Below are 6,661 nucleotides of genomic sequence, written 5' to 3' on the forward strand. Positions count from 1 at the left end.
TGGCAAAATAATCATCTTTACTATATTAATCCTGTCATTCCATGAGCATGGAATCTCTTTCTATCTTCTGAGATCGTCCTCAATTTCTTTCTTCAGATACTTGAACTTCTTGTCATACAGATCATTCACTTGCATGTTTAAACTTACAACAAGATATTTTATATTATTTGGTACTATTGTGAAGTGTGTCGTTTCATTATTTTCTTTCTCAGCCTGTTTATCCATTGAGGAGAGGAAGGCTACTGTTATGTTTGAGTAAATTTTATACCCTGACACTTTGCTGAAGTCATTTATCAGGCTAAGTAGTTATCTAGTGGAACTTTTGGGGTCACTTAATTATATACTATCATATCACCTGCAAATGGTGATATTTTTATTTCTTACCTTCCAATTTGTATCCCTTTGACCGCCTTTTTGATGTCTGGTTTCTCTGACTATGACATGGAGTCCTATTTTGAATAAGTAGGGAGAAAGTTGTGCATCCTCGTCTACACCCTGATTTTAGTGAGATTGCTTCGAGCTACTCTCCATTTAGTTTGATGTTATCTAGAGGTTCACTGTATATTTCTTTCAATATGGTTAGAAATGGGCCTTCAATTCCTGATATTTCTATGACTTTTATTCTGAAGTGTCACCTCCACCTCGGCCAGCAAGGAATATGCAACACGGTGGGATTCTTCTTAACAGTCTTTATTGTGTGACCACCTCTTTGCTGATAAGGGGACCTCGAGTGGCAAAGGTGCTCGCCATATACACACAACATGCTGTGGCTATCCTAATTGTCCTTCAGGGACTGGTGGAGCACGAATCACCCCCCTATCACCCCTGCTACTTGTCCTTCATGGGTGCACAGAGCATGAATCCCTCATTAGCACATTACTGCCCCGTCCAAATGACGCCAGGTGCAAATTCTGCGCATGCGCATTACGCAATACCATTGTTCACTACAGGCGGGCTGTGGATCACCTCATTACCCTAAGGCCGCCCTGGCAAGTGGACAAGCCTGTGCATCCTCGATAAGTCATTTACTACTACATGGGCCTGGATGTCGGCGCCATCTTTGTTTTACCATGCTGCTCCCAACTTCTCCCCCTCTTTTGTTTAATAAAATGACTGGTCTAGATCTGGGTGTCACATCATTCTTTTCATTGCTCGTGTCTTAGATCATTCCTGATGATGACTCAGTCTTACCTATCGTTGGGTTCACCTACCACAGGGCCTCATGTCTTAGGTTGGACCGAGCTCAAGGAAAGTTGCCCATCTCTGGATACATTGACTCCACATGACAGTGACAAAAATGATCTAGGGCGAACTCTTAATCTTTTAAAGAGGCCAGCCATATGTTGGGAGAAGCACCATTGTCAAGGACGATCATAGGCTGGTAAACAACCGCTTTGTGTCTGGGATGTTGTCTTTTTAAATGGCCAATAAGCCAGAGACATATTCCGCATCAAAGGAGGAAAATAGCACCCCAGGAAAACATGCCAGCCCACTCCTTAAAAAAGGGAGAAAGCATTGTTAATCCATTAGGTAAAATCTTCAACTGTATTGGGGTCCAACCTAATGCTGTTGAGAACAGCAATCTACATCTGCGATTGTCTTGATAGTTGATCTGCTTTCATGGACCAGTTCCCTTTCAGATAATTCGAGATTTCTTTGCTCTGTTGAGAATGCTGAGAAAAGTTAGCTTGCAAAGGAGTAATGCATGAACCTCTAAGGGAGGGAACGCAGGACAGCTGTGTCACATGATACAGTGCTTCAATTTGTTCTTGAACTAAATCTATCCATTGATTGGCTGATAGGAGGCCAGATGCCAAATGGGTACCTTGCTCACATTAGATCTTATATTATATTGAATATTGAAATGTGGCTCTACGCAACCAAAGGCAGGTAAGGGAAGAGTTCTTAATAGTAAAACATAAGGTATGAGACAGAGAAAAATTAGTGGCAACATACCATTGGGGCATATCTCCATTTGACACTTACGGGGAACACCATACAAACAGAAGGTAGAGAAAATGGTTGACAAAACAGTTGAATTGTTATGAACTGGCATGGGTACTGGCTAGGATCGGACAATAGGTCACAAGATGAGTGAATCACACAGGATTACCATTCCCAGTAATAGTAAGGTTCATAGTCTCCTCTTCAGGAAGAGCAGAAGGCAATTTTCAAGTCAAGCACTCAGCTACTCAAATTGGATTTTCTTGATTCTGCAGAAAAACACAAACAGCATCCCTAGATCTTGAAATCATGGGATCTGGGTCACACCACTTATCAGTTAAGACATCCTTCCTCTTTACTTCTGCATTAGTTATACGTGTAGTAGCAGCATGGCGATCCGCAGCAGAGAAGCCATGCACATCCAAAATTAAGAAATTTAGAGTAAAAAGAGCTAAAGTTGTTCCTTTGGTGTTCGGCAACTGGCAATTCCCTCTTTTTTTTTTTAATATAAGCTCTTTTAAGGTACGATCACTCTTTTCCACAATTCCTTGACCCTGAGGATTGTATGGTAATCCTGTAGTATGACTGACCTGCATTGTCTGGCAAAATTCCTGAAAGGACTTTGCAGTGTCGGTAGGTCCATTGTCTGTCTTGAGACTATCAGGCTTTCCCCAAGCCGCCCACGCCTCTAAGCAATGACCAATGGCATTACGAGTCTTTTCACCACTCATCAGAGTAGCATATAAAAGAACGGAACAGGTATCAATAGAAAAATGAGCATATTTTAAATTTCCAAATTGAGATATGTGTGTGACATCCATCTGCCAAAGTTTTAGAAGGATCAGACAATGAGGGTTAATACCCACATGAAGAGGGTAGTGAAATTGAACACAATTCAAGCAACTAACACCACATCATATGTTGTAGCCCTAGAGATGTTAAACTTTGGTTGAAGCGTAAAGGCAGGAACATGAAACTTTTGATGAAATTCTCTAGCAAGATCAACCAGAGCAGCATGAAAAATAAACTCTCTACGAGTTCTAGCAGCCATTACGGTGTTATTACTGGTCATGGTACCAGGCAAATTAGTATGGGCTCGAATATGTCATATGAAAAAGTTATTTTCTCTGGCCCAAATCAAATTTTGTAATTCTAGTAGAATTTGACATACAGTAATACTCGACCGAATTGACCCTGCAAGTTCAAGTGAGCACACAGCATTAACTATGTAAGCAGAGTAAGAAATTAAATTAAAAGAATCAAGAGATCTTTTAAAAAATTCCAATATAATTTTACATTCTGTAATTTGGGGGGTGCCTGGACTGTACTGAATTAATACTGATTCTTGAGAATCAACCATATAGGCACCTAAACCTGTTTTATAGCCATCTGTATAAATATCTAACGCTCCAGACAAAGGCTCTGATGCAGTTACCTTTGGAAAAATCACTGGATGTTCAAGAAAAATTGTAGCAAAGGATCCTTAGGATAATGATTGTCAAACTCTCCATCAAAACTACAGCATAATATGGCCCGATCATGTATCAAGGCACACAATGTTTCTATCTGAGCTGGTGTATACGCTATAATAATTTTCTTGTGTAATAAACAAAATGCTGAATACAAGATTTAATGCCTAACACAGGAAGCTGTACAACAGCAGAACGGTAATATTCAAGGGTCTTATTAATCACTTTCCACACCTCTGGACAAAAGGAAGTAGCTTTTGTAGGCTTCACTATGCTTTTAGGTTGAGGGTTATATGGAGGTGCTGTTGGTATAACCGCTTTCTTGCCTAATTGTCTGCCTTGTTGCGACGTGCACTAGCATGTGTCCAGTCTGGATCATATCTTTCCCTCTCACACTGAGCAGCCTCTTCCTCAAAATCAGTCTCATCATCCCAAAATCCGGTCTCCAAAACACCAAGTCTATCCTTCATGCTACAAGGTTTGACTGCCAATTCCTATATATGAACACAGGATGGTGCTATCTCCAATACCACAACAAAGAGACATTGCCTTAAAATCTTTTAGAAACCTGATTTCTAGGATAAGATTTCCATAAAAATACCATCCCAATTTAGACCTGTTTTCCTAGATTGGCTCATGCCACATGTCATCTAGAATGACTCCATCCAAATTTACCAGTTTTATGTCAACTTTCTGTTACTAATGTTACATTTTTTAACCATATCCAATAACTTAAAAGCCAATAGTCCATAACCAAGGCATGTGGAGAATATTTATACATTTAAAACCAATCAGAAAACAAAATTGTAGTGACTACACATATCTTAGCTACAAGTGCAAGGATCCGATGGCCGATTGATACTGGTCTTTTAAGAGAAGCACCTTGTCACCTGCTAAATCTCCCTGAGACCAGGAATCCAAGTAGGGACACTCTATACCGTTCTCAAGACAAATGTTTATCTTTTTCTTGATTCTCCTGAATAAATTTTTCAGTCGATATACCTCTATCAAATCTGATCAGTATGACTCTGTGAGGTTTCAAGAGCCTAATCACTTACCTAGCAATAGCCTCAACTTGAGCCACAACAAATGGTGAATTGACCCCCGTCCAGATCATGTACCCACTAACAAAGAAAAGAGAAGTGTCTAGCTTTAGACAGATGGAGTATGTAAATGTTTCCACTATGTCAGAGGAGACATACGTGGAATGGTCACCTTTGAATCTGGTCAATGTAAGGAAAGATGTTTAACAGGTAGGCCATGGCACATCTCAATGACATAATCATTAGGCCCTCCCTCAAACATCTACTGTAACCTGGAAACCCCTAGGTTCCGTGATGTCACAAGAGTTGTCGTGATGACAACTCCCTCTCAGATATCCCTTCAGTACCTCTAGTGTTTAATACTTGAACTCTAATTCAGAGTAAACAGACATTTGTGAGTGAAAACAAAGAGGATGAAGATTTCAGAGATGGGGAGCAGAAAGCTGGCCTTCTTTCTTGGTATTAAAAAAAAAGGAAGAAATACATGGTCCTTGGGAAAGTCCAGTGAGTCGTTGGTACAGATTGAGTGGAAATGCTGAAGAGATATCCTAGATCTGAGCCTTCCACATAAGGATAACAGAAGCTGGGAGCCTCCCAAAAACATCTGGACTTCCCTGCTGTTATGCGTCTTGGAAGTCAGAGAATTTATATCATTTACTTCTTTATTTCAAAAGCCAAGTGTTGGGAAGGGCACAGTTGTTTTTCTGAGAGCTCATCGCCTTTATTCTCTTTGTCAAAAAGAAAGTGTCCTAAGGAAGACAGAATGGACAAGTATTGTGTCCTCAGGTCAGAGTCAACTCCACCATGCTTTGTATACCTATAGTGCAGTTTGTGTCTGACACTGATATCTGGGGGAGAGAAGTGCTTCTGGTTGAGGTTTCATCATGTCAGTCTTTCCACTAGTTTTACTGTGAATGCTACCTCAGATTTTTGAGTCAATAGATGTGATTAGTTGTCAGTTTCATTTTATATCTTTCTTTTTTTTATTCTTTAGCAAATTTTATTGTTTATAAACTGGATGTTTCTATATTTAAATTTAAAATATTATTTCCTTTCCCAGTTTCCTACCCATAAGGTCCAAACCCCTTTCCTTCCCCTTCTTCTCAAACACCCTTTTCTGCCAATTGGCTTTCCCTTGAACTTGGAGACAAACCTTGGTAGGAAAAAAGGCTTCTACTCCCATAGTGCCCACCAAGGATGGGGAGAAGAAACCTGGCCTTCTGCCTTGGTGTAAAAATAAGAGAGATATATGTGGTCCTTGGGAATGCTAAGTGAGTACTTCATATTTGTTGAGTGGAGTAACTTAAGAGATCGCCTTGCTCTTAACCTTCCCCATATGGGAATCAGGAGCTGGGAGCCTCTCAGAAGCATCTGGACTTCCATGATCTTATGGTACCTGGAAGTCAGATAGTTTATATCATTCATTTCTTTACTCCAATGCCAAGTGTTGGGAATGGCACAGTTGTTTTCCTGTTAGCTCATGGCCTTTATTCCTTTTGCCCAAAAGAAAAAGGTCCTAAGGAAGAAGGGAAAGACAAGTATTGCATCCCTAGCTCACAGTAAACTCCTTCATTCTTTGGATCCCTATAGTGCAGTTTGTGTCTGACACTGATATTTGGGAGAGAGAAGTGCTTCTAGTTTAGACTTCATTATCTCTGTCTTTCCACTAGTATTACTCTGACTACCACTTTAGATTTCCGAGTCAATAGGTGTGATTAGTTCCCAGTTTTCTTAACTTTCATATCTTTCTTTTATTTATTTTTGGCAAATTTTAGTGCTCTTTAAACTGCATCTTTCTATATTTACAAATAAAATATTATTTTCTTTTTCATTTTCCTTCCCATGATACCCTACCTGTTCACTATCACTTCTTTAACCACACTTTCTGCCCCTTGACAATCCCTTGAAATAGAAGATAATCCTAGGTTGGATCAAGGGCTTCTCCTTCCATTGGTGCCCATCAAGGCCATCCTTTGCCACATATTCATTTAGGGCAATTGGTCTGTCCATGTAAAGTCATTGAATATTGGTCTAGTACCAGGAAGATCTGGTTCATTGGCAATGTTGTTCTTATGCTGTTGAAAACACCTTAAACTCTTGTAATCCTTTCTCAAAATCTACCAAAAAAGGTCCCTTTTCAGTTCACTGGTTTGCCACTAGCATTCACTTCTGTATTTGACATGCTCTAGCTGTGTCTCTCAGGAA

The 6,661-nt window shown here is 39.9% G+C and overlaps 1 long non-coding RNA gene across 1 annotated transcript; it reads right to left on the reverse strand.

The window, feature by feature from the left end:
* Positions 1-1,958: 1,958 nt before the first annotated feature.
* Positions 1,959-4,683, reverse strand: LOC134484469 (uncharacterized). Its single transcript, XR_010061929.1, has 2 exons — positions 4,472-4,683; positions 1,959-2,213 (listed from the first exon to the last, which is right to left on the reverse strand). It is a non-coding gene; the product is annotated as an uncharacterized LOC134484469 (long non-coding RNA).
* Positions 4,684-6,661: the final 1,978 nt, after the last annotated feature.

This window comes from Rattus norvegicus, chromosome Y (genome assembly GCF_036323735.1).
Source record: "Rattus norvegicus strain BN/NHsdMcwi chromosome Y, GRCr8, whole genome shotgun sequence".
Taxonomy (NCBI): domain Eukaryota; kingdom Metazoa; phylum Chordata; class Mammalia; order Rodentia; family Muridae; genus Rattus; species Rattus norvegicus.